This window comes from Neofelis nebulosa, chromosome 8 (genome assembly GCF_028018385.1).
Source record: "Neofelis nebulosa isolate mNeoNeb1 chromosome 8, mNeoNeb1.pri, whole genome shotgun sequence".
Classification (NCBI taxonomy): Eukaryota; Metazoa; Chordata; class Mammalia; order Carnivora; family Felidae; genus Neofelis; species Neofelis nebulosa.
In genome coordinates, this window is record NC_080789.1 from 47,892,440 (window position 1) to 47,902,731 (window position 10,292).

Below are 10,292 nucleotides of genomic sequence, written 5' to 3' on the forward strand. Positions count from 1 at the left end.
TGCAGGGCTCCTCTCTGTATAAACAATTTGAGTCACCCCAAATCGGCATGTCCTTTCTAGACACTGAATTTTATGCCAAAAGAGGAAGCAGCAGCAGAAAAACAAAATGACACTCACCCCCGGAGTGATCCACTGGCCAGGCAGGTCCCTCCTGAAACCAGGGCCTGGCCACAGGGCACAGGACACCTTCATTAGCCTTAGGACCCCCTGCTCAGATGGCATGGCCAGCTTCACCCTCACCCCAGCCCCAGCACCGGGGAGGGACTTAAACATGAGAAACCAGAGGAAGGCATTCCAAAGCATGGAAGGGCTTGGGGTGGGAACAATACTTCCTAGGGGCAGGGATCCCCGGGTCTAAGGTGATGAAGGGGAAAATAAAGGAAGTATGGGGTGGTGTGAGAGAAAAGGGGAAAAAGCAAAAATGAAGCAGGGTATCCCACATAATCCCCCAGGTCCGCTCAGTAACTCGGTGCCTTAGGCTGCATACCTCCTCCTTTTTCTGAATGGCAGGCCAAATGCTCCCTCCTGTCACCCAAAGACATTACCAGATAGGAACTAAGGACAGCCCAGTCACACATAATTTATTTCTTTTAATTTTTTTTAAATGTTTATTCATTATTGAGAGACAGAGAGAGACAGAGCATGAGCAGGAGAGGGGCAGAGAGAGAGGAAGACACAGAATCCGAAGCAGGCTCCAGGCTCTGAGCTGTCAGCACAGAGCCCGACGTAGGGCTGGAACTCACGAACTGCGAGATCGTGACCTGAGCTGAAGTCGGACGCTTAACTGACTGAACCACCCAGGTGCCCCACACATAATTTATTTCTTAAAACTTTGGTTGACATTTCAAATCTCTTTCAAGTGGGTTGTTTACCAAAGAAAAACCTAGGAAATTGGCAGCTAAGGGTCTCATCGGGAGGGAAAACAATGCAATAAAGTGTCTGAGATCAAGGGGGTGGCTCAACAAGCCTCTCCAGATGCGCTCAGTGCCTGGGGACATCGGTCAGGGTGAGGAAGTACATCAGGATGGAAACAGAGGAGGCAAGACTGCGCCAGTAAAAAAGTCTGACACACCAGTCTGAGCAGAGCTAGGGAGGTTCGGCGTATTTTGGGGCCCCTCAGATCCAGCTGGCCCTCTCTTCTTGAATGGATGGGACATTATGGAATAGAGAGTCTCTTCATCTGTAGGACACCAAGGAACAGACAGACGTCTGAGGCTGCTGATACCCCAGTGGCACCAGGCTGGTTACAGAAACGTACTCACAGTGGGTCTCCATATCACTGATCAGTTCCTAGAAACTCGGGGTGGGAAGGAAATTTTGGTGTCACCTACTTCATTACCCCATTGTGTGACAGAATTCTCTCTACGGTATCACTGCCAAGATTGTTCCCACCAGAACTCCTCCAGTGAAAGACAATTCGCCCCTGGAGCACTGCATGCTGGGACATCACTCAGTAGATGGCCTTCTCCACATCTGCCTCCTGGTAACCATTCTCATACCCCCTCTGGGTTCATACCTAGATTGTCCATCCTTCTCCACACCGAGGACCACCCTCGGACATTTGAAGAATGCCATTATGCTGCATCTACATAAATCCCAACACACATACACACGCATGCGCCCACACATGCACATACACACACACCGCTTCTTGAGACCAAATCTTGCCAAATAATTCTCTACATCTCGTGGTCCCTTCACCAACGTTCTCTCTCTACTGGAAGTGTCATAATTTAACAATGGCCCTACTCACACGTGTCCCCAGAAGCAAACACAACACTCCTCATGTTTCTTCGCATTTTGTTTTTTCCACCAGCTCACAGGGGAGCAGCACAATCAGCTTCCTTGTTGCAGACATTTGGCCCCTATCCACATAACGCCATTACAGGGGGATCGCGCCTGTTCTGTTCACCGCTGTACCCCTTCTCCCCAGAGATTAGACCACTGTCTGGCACTGGGTGGTCGCTCAAGAAGTATTCGCTTAGTAAATGAGTGACATTTTGGGAGTGTAGGCTCATTTTGGGTTTTGTTCTAGTAGTTGTTGGTGGTGGTTAATAGTCTGGAAGAACGGTTTTATTTGGGGCATAGTTAGCCCTATCCAAGTAGACACGTCAAATGGACAACCGGATATTAGACACGTCTGGAGATTAGAGGAGAGGACAGGGCCAGAGAGAGAGAGGGGAGTCACCAACTCACAGGAACGCGGCCCTTTTTCCACATGGCCTCCTGAGGCCAGTGACCATCAGCCTCTCCTCTGCCCCCCACACTCATCCCAAGCAGAAGAGCCCCCAGATTCATCCACCTTCCCCTTCTATCCCCATTATCCCTGGGAGATTCTAGTACTGAAGGGGAATGCTCGCCCTCCTTGCCCAAGGGAACATCACAGGAAAGATCTGAATCAATCACATGTGCATTTCTGGGAGCAGCACAGGCAGCTTCCACTACTGCTAGAGAAAGTCAGCCACTTCCAACGCTAAAATGAATTTCTTTCTCAGCACACAGCCAGGAACTTAGAGATCAGCAATCAAGGAAGGGGCATTTCCATGCTGTCCCCTTACATCAGTCTCCATAGGACAGGTGCACGATATTGGAGTCCTGGTGTCCCCTGGTAGGGTGGGCTCTCGAGGCCAGCAGTGCCCTCTGGTGGTCATAACAACACTGATGCTCATGAGAGTAACACCAGGAGCCAGTTAGTGATCAGAATGACTACCCCTTTTCATGAGCATTTACCATGAGCCAGACTTGTAATAAAAATTTTACCCAGGGCACCGGGGTGGCTCAGTTAAACCTCCGACTCTTGGTTTCAGCTCAGGTCATGATCTCATGGGTTCGTGAGTTTGAGCCCTGCCTCGGGATCTGCGCTGACAGTGCGGAGCCTGCTTGGGATTCTCTCTCTCTGCCCTCCCCCACCCCACTCCCACTCACGCTCCCTCTGTCTCTCTCAAAATAAATAAACTTAAAAAAAATTTACCCAGATTATCCCCTTAAATGCTCATTCTAACCTTATCAAGCCCTACTACTCTGTTTGCCCACATTACAAGTGAGGAAACTGATCACAGCAATTAGATGATTTTCTCTAATAAGTCACAAAGGGCAGAGGAAGTTGGCTGGTCTGTTCCTGTCCCCTTCAAACGCCTCAAAATAGACATGAGCCACCCCAGAAGGAAAGGGGGGAATTTAAAGAACATATATTTTCCATTGTAAAAGTAAACACAATAACTATTTTGGAAAAATTGGAAGGAAAAATAAATATCCCCAAGTCAAAACAACTGTTAGCATTTTAACGTGCTTCCTTTCAATCTCTTTTTTTTCTCCTTTCCATCTTTTTTTCCCCCTAACTGTATTCAAGGTACAGTTATAAATTCTCCAATGACAAATATTCTTAAAGATTTTTTTTCTCCAAGAATTTTCTGTTCTTAGATGTAAATTTCACATTTCCTAGTCAAAGCAACAGGTATTTACTTGAACTTCCAGGAAGAATCTGGCCCAGAGGTCCTCGCCAGGACTTCTGTGTCCCAGCCTCAAGTGCGCTTCCCGGAGAGCCAGCGTTGCTATAGAGACAGAGTGTGGCCATGGAACCTCAGGACAGGTCAGGGCCAGTCAGCCAAGTGCACTGCCCTCAGGGCAGGTGTCGAGGGTGAACTTCAGGGACTTGTGCCTGGCTCCCTTCCAGCAGAGGTTAGCACCGAGCTCTGAGCACGGCAAGCTCCCAGGCAGCCATCTACGGGACTTGAGATTCTTGGCAAGTTTCCTTCTGGCCGCCATAGGGACGTGGCCATGTGGCAGCCCTCTCTGCGAATCTGTTTCACTGACCAGAATGGCTACCATTTATCATGAGCATAATGTTTTTTGGAAAGTGTGTCTACCTCTCCAGAAGCTCCTGTGCCTCTACCTTAGAACTAAGATACTCCCCTCCAGAGTAGTCCCTGTAGAGCTGTGGCATCTGAGGCAGACTCCCAACTCCGCCACTTACCAGCTCCATGACCTGAGCACGGCTGACCGTCTCAGAGCTGTTTCTTCATCTGGAAAATCAGGGTAACTCTTCAGATTCACAGAGTTGTTAGGAGAGGTAAATGGACATTTATCTGAGTACTGAGTATACAGTAAAAGCTCAATAAGTGGGGGCTATTGATCCGGAAACCTTCTCCAGGGAGATGGCTCATGAAGGAACACGTAGAGCGGCTGTCTATGCAGCAGGTAGCTGGAGACCACAGGGTGAACAACTCATCACTCATCTGGAATGCCCGAAGTCCCACATCCTCTTAGTTCCATGCAAATGCCAGGGAGAGAGGCACACTGCCTGAATCCTTTCCTGCTCCTCCTTGCCTTTCTCCCCTCTTCCCTGGACCCTTTCCCAAGAACACAGGAAGGACTCTACCAGGGGCAATACTCAAATTATGTAAAAACTCAGACTGAAGAAGTATGACGTCAGCCATGGGCTGAAAGAGGGTCCTGGAAGCCTTCTGTTGCACCAGACATCACCACCCTATTTTATAGATTTCAGGGAAGTAAGGGGTCTCAGGAGAGGGTCCAGAGAAGCTGGCACACTGGGGAGATTCCTCAGCAGACTCTAGGGAATGGTTCTTTACCAGCCAATATAGCAATATGTTTACATTTTAACAACAAATATGACCACACCACCATGTGCCAACCAACTTGCCTCCAGTTGAGACCCTGAGAAGGTCATTATGGGACCCTCCTCCCAAGAATACAAGGGGCCAGAGAATGGATTAAGCCTATTTGGGGTTCATGCCCTGCTTGCAGAGTGAGTGAGTTGGGGAGAAGAGCTTTACTGCCTAAGAGGCTGCTTGAGTGTTAAAACGCCCCTAGCCCTGTCATTCCTCACTGCATGCCTGGCTGTTGCAGTAGGAAGAAGAGATCCAGAAGTGGGATGATCCCAAGTCAAACACCATGGTGAATTCCTGAGGTGGGATGTCAGTGTCGGTGACCCTCTAGCCTGGGCCTGAAAAAGAAGCACCACACCCGGTGCTGCGGTCCAGCACCGGCCCTATGGTCATTCAGTCCTTAATTCCACTAACACTCGTTAATCCCACATTAGGCGCCAGGTGCTGGCCTGAGGGCTGCGCAAACGACAGGGGGCAAGACAAGTAGCGTCTCTGCCCTCATGGAGCTCAGCCTAGCAGAGGAGCCAGACATAAAAGCATAATACAGGGTGACAAGAGCTACAATAGGGAAAAGACAGGGTGCTAAGAGAGCAAAGGGGGGCACCTAACCCAGAAGACTCACTGCAGGAAATAACGTGTCGGCCAAGATCTGAGGGCAGAGTGGGAGCCGGCCGCGTGAGGAGATGGGAGAAGCAGGCAGCAGCCCGTGCAAACACTAGACACTGGCTGAGCCCCCAGAAGAACAGAACAGTTGACATGAACTTCAACATAATCATTTTGATGTGTCAAGATTGGGGTGCAATTAATGTTTAACTTGTGAGCCTAACTTCTTGCTTAACCAGAGAATGGTCTGGAAAGACTATAACCCTGTAAGTCTAAATTTCCAAGCCAAAGATGCAGGTTGGCAGGGAGACCAGGTTGGGAGGGAGGCAGTGTCGTAAGTGTTGGATATTGGTGTCACCCGAACGCATGTTCGAGCCCCACCCAACTCTACTTCTTAGCTGGGTGACTTTAACTGAGTCAGTTCAACCTCTCTAGGCTATAACTTGCTCATCTGAAAATGGAGAACGATGCTGGTATCTACTCTGTAGCACAGTAGTAATCAAATGAGAGAGTATATGAAGTCCTCAACATGGGAAAGAGCACGGGGCCAACTCTCATTATTAAAAAATGGACGCTCAGTCCATTCAGCGTCCGACTCTTGGTTCCAGCTCAGGTCATGATCTTGCTGTTCATGAGTTCGAGCCCTGCATTGGGCTCTGCACCAACCGTGTGGGAGCCTGTTTAGGATTCTCTCTCTCTCCCTCTCTGCTCCTCCCCTGCTCTCTCTCAAAATAAATAAATAAAAACTTAAAAACATAATAAATAGGGGCACCTAGGTGGCTCAGTCAGTTAAGTGTCTGACTTTGGCTCAGGTCACCATCTCACAGTTTGTGAGTTTGAGCCCTGCACTGGATTCTTTGCTGTTAGTACGGAGCCTGCTTTGGATCCTCAGTCTCCCTGTCTCTCTCTCTCTCTCTCTGCCTCTCCCCCGCTTGCACACACACACTCCCTCCCTCTCTCTCTCTCTCTCTCTCTCTCTCTCTCAAAAATAAAACTAAAAAATAAACATTAAATAAATAATTAAATAAATCATGGAATCCACCCCCAACATAAACATCATTTTGTGCCCAAGAATATCAAGTGTTTTTGAGAACAGAAATGCGACCTAATCCAAACATCATAGCTCGTATTTATTGAGAGTTCACACACGCCAGCCCCGTCCTACATGCATTACGTGGGTGGTTTTACTTCATTCTCATGAGAACCCAATAATAAAGGTGCCCCTGTTTTCCAGGTTTTGCAAACTAGGAAACCAAGGTGGAGAGGTCTAGTAACTTGCCTCAGGTCCTCAAAAGCTTCAAAAATGTAGAACACTGACAATACCAAATGCTGGCAAGGATGTGGAGCAACAGGAACTCTCATTCATCGCGGGTAAGAATGCAAAATGGTACAGCCACTTTGGAAAACAGTTTGACAGGTTTTGACAAAACTAAGCATTCTCTTCCCATAAGGTCCAGCGATCGTGCTCCTCGGCATTTACCCAAAGAAGCGGAAAACTCTATTCAAAATTGCCAAAAAACAAAAACTGGGACGCAACCAAGATGTCCTTTAATCAGCGGAGGGATAAACTATGATACATCCAGACACTGGCGCGTTGGTTGGCGCTAACGAGAAATAAGCAATCAAGCCATGGAAAGGCATAGAGGAAATTTAAAGGCATATTACTAAGTGAAAGAAGCCAATCTGAACAGACTACATACTGTACATATGATTCCAACCATCTGACATTCTGGATAGGGTGAAACTATGGAGACGGCGAAAAGATTAGTGGTTGCCTGTGAAGGGAGAGGGAGAGATGTGTAGGCAGAGCACAGAGGATTTTCAGGGCAGTGGATCTACTCTGTATGAAACTACAACAGTGGATGCATCACCGCACATCTGCCCAAACCCATAGAAAGTACCACCCCCAGAGCAAATCCCAGTTAGACCCTGAACTTCGGGCACTAACGACACGTCAGTGTGAGCTCATTGATTTTAACAAATGTACCGACCGCCGCGTGGGGGATGTCCATAGGGGATGCGAGGCCCGGGGGTATAGCTCAGGGGTAGAGCATTTGACTGCATAGGGGATGCGGCATGTTCACGCGTGGGGAAGGGGGTATATAGGAACTCTCTGTACCTTCTGTTCAATTTTTCTGTGACCACAAAACTCTAAAAAATTAAGTTTGCTAATTAAAAAAACAAACAAACAAAACCAAAACCACAAAAAAACAAGCTTCAAACCCAGGAAGTGGGGCTCTAGAGCACATCTCTTTGACCACTAGACTATACTAACCTCCAGCTTCTAGCGGAAAGAAAAGTCCAACTTTGGATAGAAGGACAAAAGACAAAACAGGTACATGTGAAGGGAAACAAAGAGATTGCCGGGGTTTGGAATGTACTCACGGCTCAGGACGCCAAGCTTTCCTAATCCTTTCTAGAGGGCCGGCCAGGCTTCCAGGCTGATGATGCCGACTCCCGCCTCACACGGAGTGTTTGACAAGAGGCACCTGACATGTGGCCTGAGGCCAGCATCCCCTGGGCCCTTTGGTCTGGAAAACAGCTGTGAGTAATTGGGGCACCGGGAGGAGAGAGTTTTATCAGCTGGCCTGTCCCGAGGCTGCCGGGAAGACTAATGTGCTGGTGCAGACATGCCTCCGGAAACTGCCCTATTTTTAGAGAAAGGCATTCTTTCCCGGGCTGTGCTTCTGACAAAGGAGCAGGGTAGCCCTCTGCCCAAGGGGCAGCCAGCGAACATCAAGCCACGTCCACTGGTTTGCCTGACGTGGGGCTCGTTTTTCTGCAGGTGTGTGGACCACCATCCAAAGCATTTTACCGAAGGAGTTATAAGGTGCTCACTCGGGGCGCCTGGGTGGCTCAGTTGGTTAAGCGTCCGACTTCGGCCCAGGTCATGATCTCGCACTTTGTGGGTCCGGGCCCCACGTCCGGCTCTTGTGCTGACAGCTCGGAGCCTGCTTCAGATTCTGCGTCTCCCTCTCTCTCTGCCCCTCCCCTGCTTGCACTCTGTCCCCCCAAAATAAATATTTAAAAAAATAAAATGCTTGCTCACTCTCCAGCTGAGAGAACCCAGTGTAATGCTGATTTCTGCCCCTGGAAAGGGAACATACAGACGTTGTAAGGTACTGTTCAAACAGTAGCATCTTGCCAACGTTTCAAAGAATACCATTCAAGGTCAATACAAAGCTGTCTTTGCTGTAAAGGGGCAAATGTCTGCAAGGGAGACCATAAGATTAATTTCTGTTTTAATACATCTGCTGGGAGGAGATGTTGGGGGAGTCCATAGTGGACCAAAAGGATATAGGCTTGGCCCAGTAGGCTTTGGGTCCCCCCCAACACCAAATCAGGAAACCAGCTAGGGCCCAGGAACTGAGAGAAATAACACCAGGGCTGGCCCAAGGCTCCACTCTCTTGATCATGCATTAGGACTCCCTGGAGTAATCCCAGCCCAAGAGCTAATAATAACACTAATAATAAAAGGGTAATAATATCAACCATTTTTTTAAGTGCCTTCTATGTGTAAGACACTTTAAACACATTATGTCCTGGCAGCCTCAAGCAGTGGGTATAATTACTCCAGTTTTGCAGGTGAGTGAACTGAGGCTCAGAGAAGGGAATGGCAGAAATATGTTTAAAAAAAAAAAAAAGTAAAAAAGGAATGCTGGGTCAAGGTCTTTGTCATCTTAACCTAGTGTCTGGAATTTAAAACAAAAACAACGCTGTTTTTCTCAAGCACAGTCCCCGCCCCATTTACCCGCCCTGACCTGCATTTGCCATGAAATGTCATGGAAATCTCCACTGCCAAGCTGGATGGGGAACCTAGGGACCATCTCGTCCAACCCTCTGGTCTCCAGATGAGGGAAAGGAGAGCATGAGAAATTAAACAACTTGCCCACGAGCACACAGCCATTTAGAGAAGTTCGAACACAGATCCCTGGAGTCCACGTAGGGGTCTCTCCCATAGCACCAGCCCACCCATCGGTGTGACTCAGGATTCACACTGAGCCCCACTATCTGAAAGACACCCTCGATCGGGGAACACCGAACGAATGCTCCTCCTCCCTGCAAAAGTAGATGGGAGGAACTCTCCAACTGGAGAAAAACACAGCTTGCCCTGGGCCTCTGGGGAGCCCAAGTTGGTTTGTGGCCTTACAGAGCTAGATGTCTCCAGACCCCCAGCAATCTACTCACAGAATGTACCCCCATAATCACATAACTGCTCTTCTGTCATTCTCTCATGTAAACACACTTCCTCAGGGGAGTGTCACAGATGTCTGCCCGCAAAAACTTGTGGCTGGTGGTCTTTTGCGAACTCCTCCAGAGTCCTTCCTTCTCCTACATGACACCTGCTGGGCTTCACTTGGACGAAAGAAATCCTGACAAGCTAGAGAGGGAGGAGTGAGCTTCCATGGTCAGCCCCTCCAAATCAGAACCCCCAGTTCCAATTTGTCCCATCCCACTGTCCGTTCAGCAGTTGTGTGGGGAAGAGCAGTTGACATCAAGGAGAGACGATGTCACAGCCTTCAGCTTTGCCCATGTTCCCTTACCTCTCCATGCCATGATGATCTGAAGGCACAGCAGAGCCACCAAGATCGGCTTCACTGTCCTTGTTCGGTGGCTGCTCTCTACTCACCACTGGTTGCAAAGTTGTGAGGTTGCTCCACCCATTCCAGGAGGTTCTAAGTTAGCAGCAAGTTTAATGATGCGGTTGGAGCTGACCACAGACTTGGGCAGATATTGACATTCCTTAAAGATGTGATGTCGTACCAAGCAAGTACTGATGAGAGAGAAAGTACGCAGCGGGGGAAGGGGGAAAGCTGACCTGTATTAAGCTTCTAGTATGTTCTGGGCATTTACTATCACTTAAACCTCACCATGACATTCTTATCATCTCCATTTGACAAAGGGAGAAAGACCTTCAAAGGTATTGAGCAACCTCTCCAAGGCCATCCAGGCAGGAAATGCTAGAACTGAAACTCCACCCCAGACCCTCCAAACTACCAACCCACATATGCTAGACGTTCTCATGGCAGGCACTGCTGGTTTCCGACCTAACCTCTCTGTTCT

The 10,292-nt window shown here is 48.7% G+C and overlaps 1 protein-coding gene across 1 annotated transcript in view; it reads right to left on the minus strand.

The window, feature by feature from the left end:
- The window catches only part of RAB3IP (RAB3A interacting protein), a 141,359-nt gene extending 133,639 nt beyond the window's left edge, over positions 1–7,720 (minus strand). The window contains exon 1 of the mRNA XM_058682157.1: positions 7,614–7,720. The gene's annotated coding sequence lies outside the window, so the exon portion shown is untranslated. The remainder of the gene's footprint in view (positions 1–7,613) is intronic.
- Positions 7,721–10,292: the final 2,572 nt, after the last annotated feature.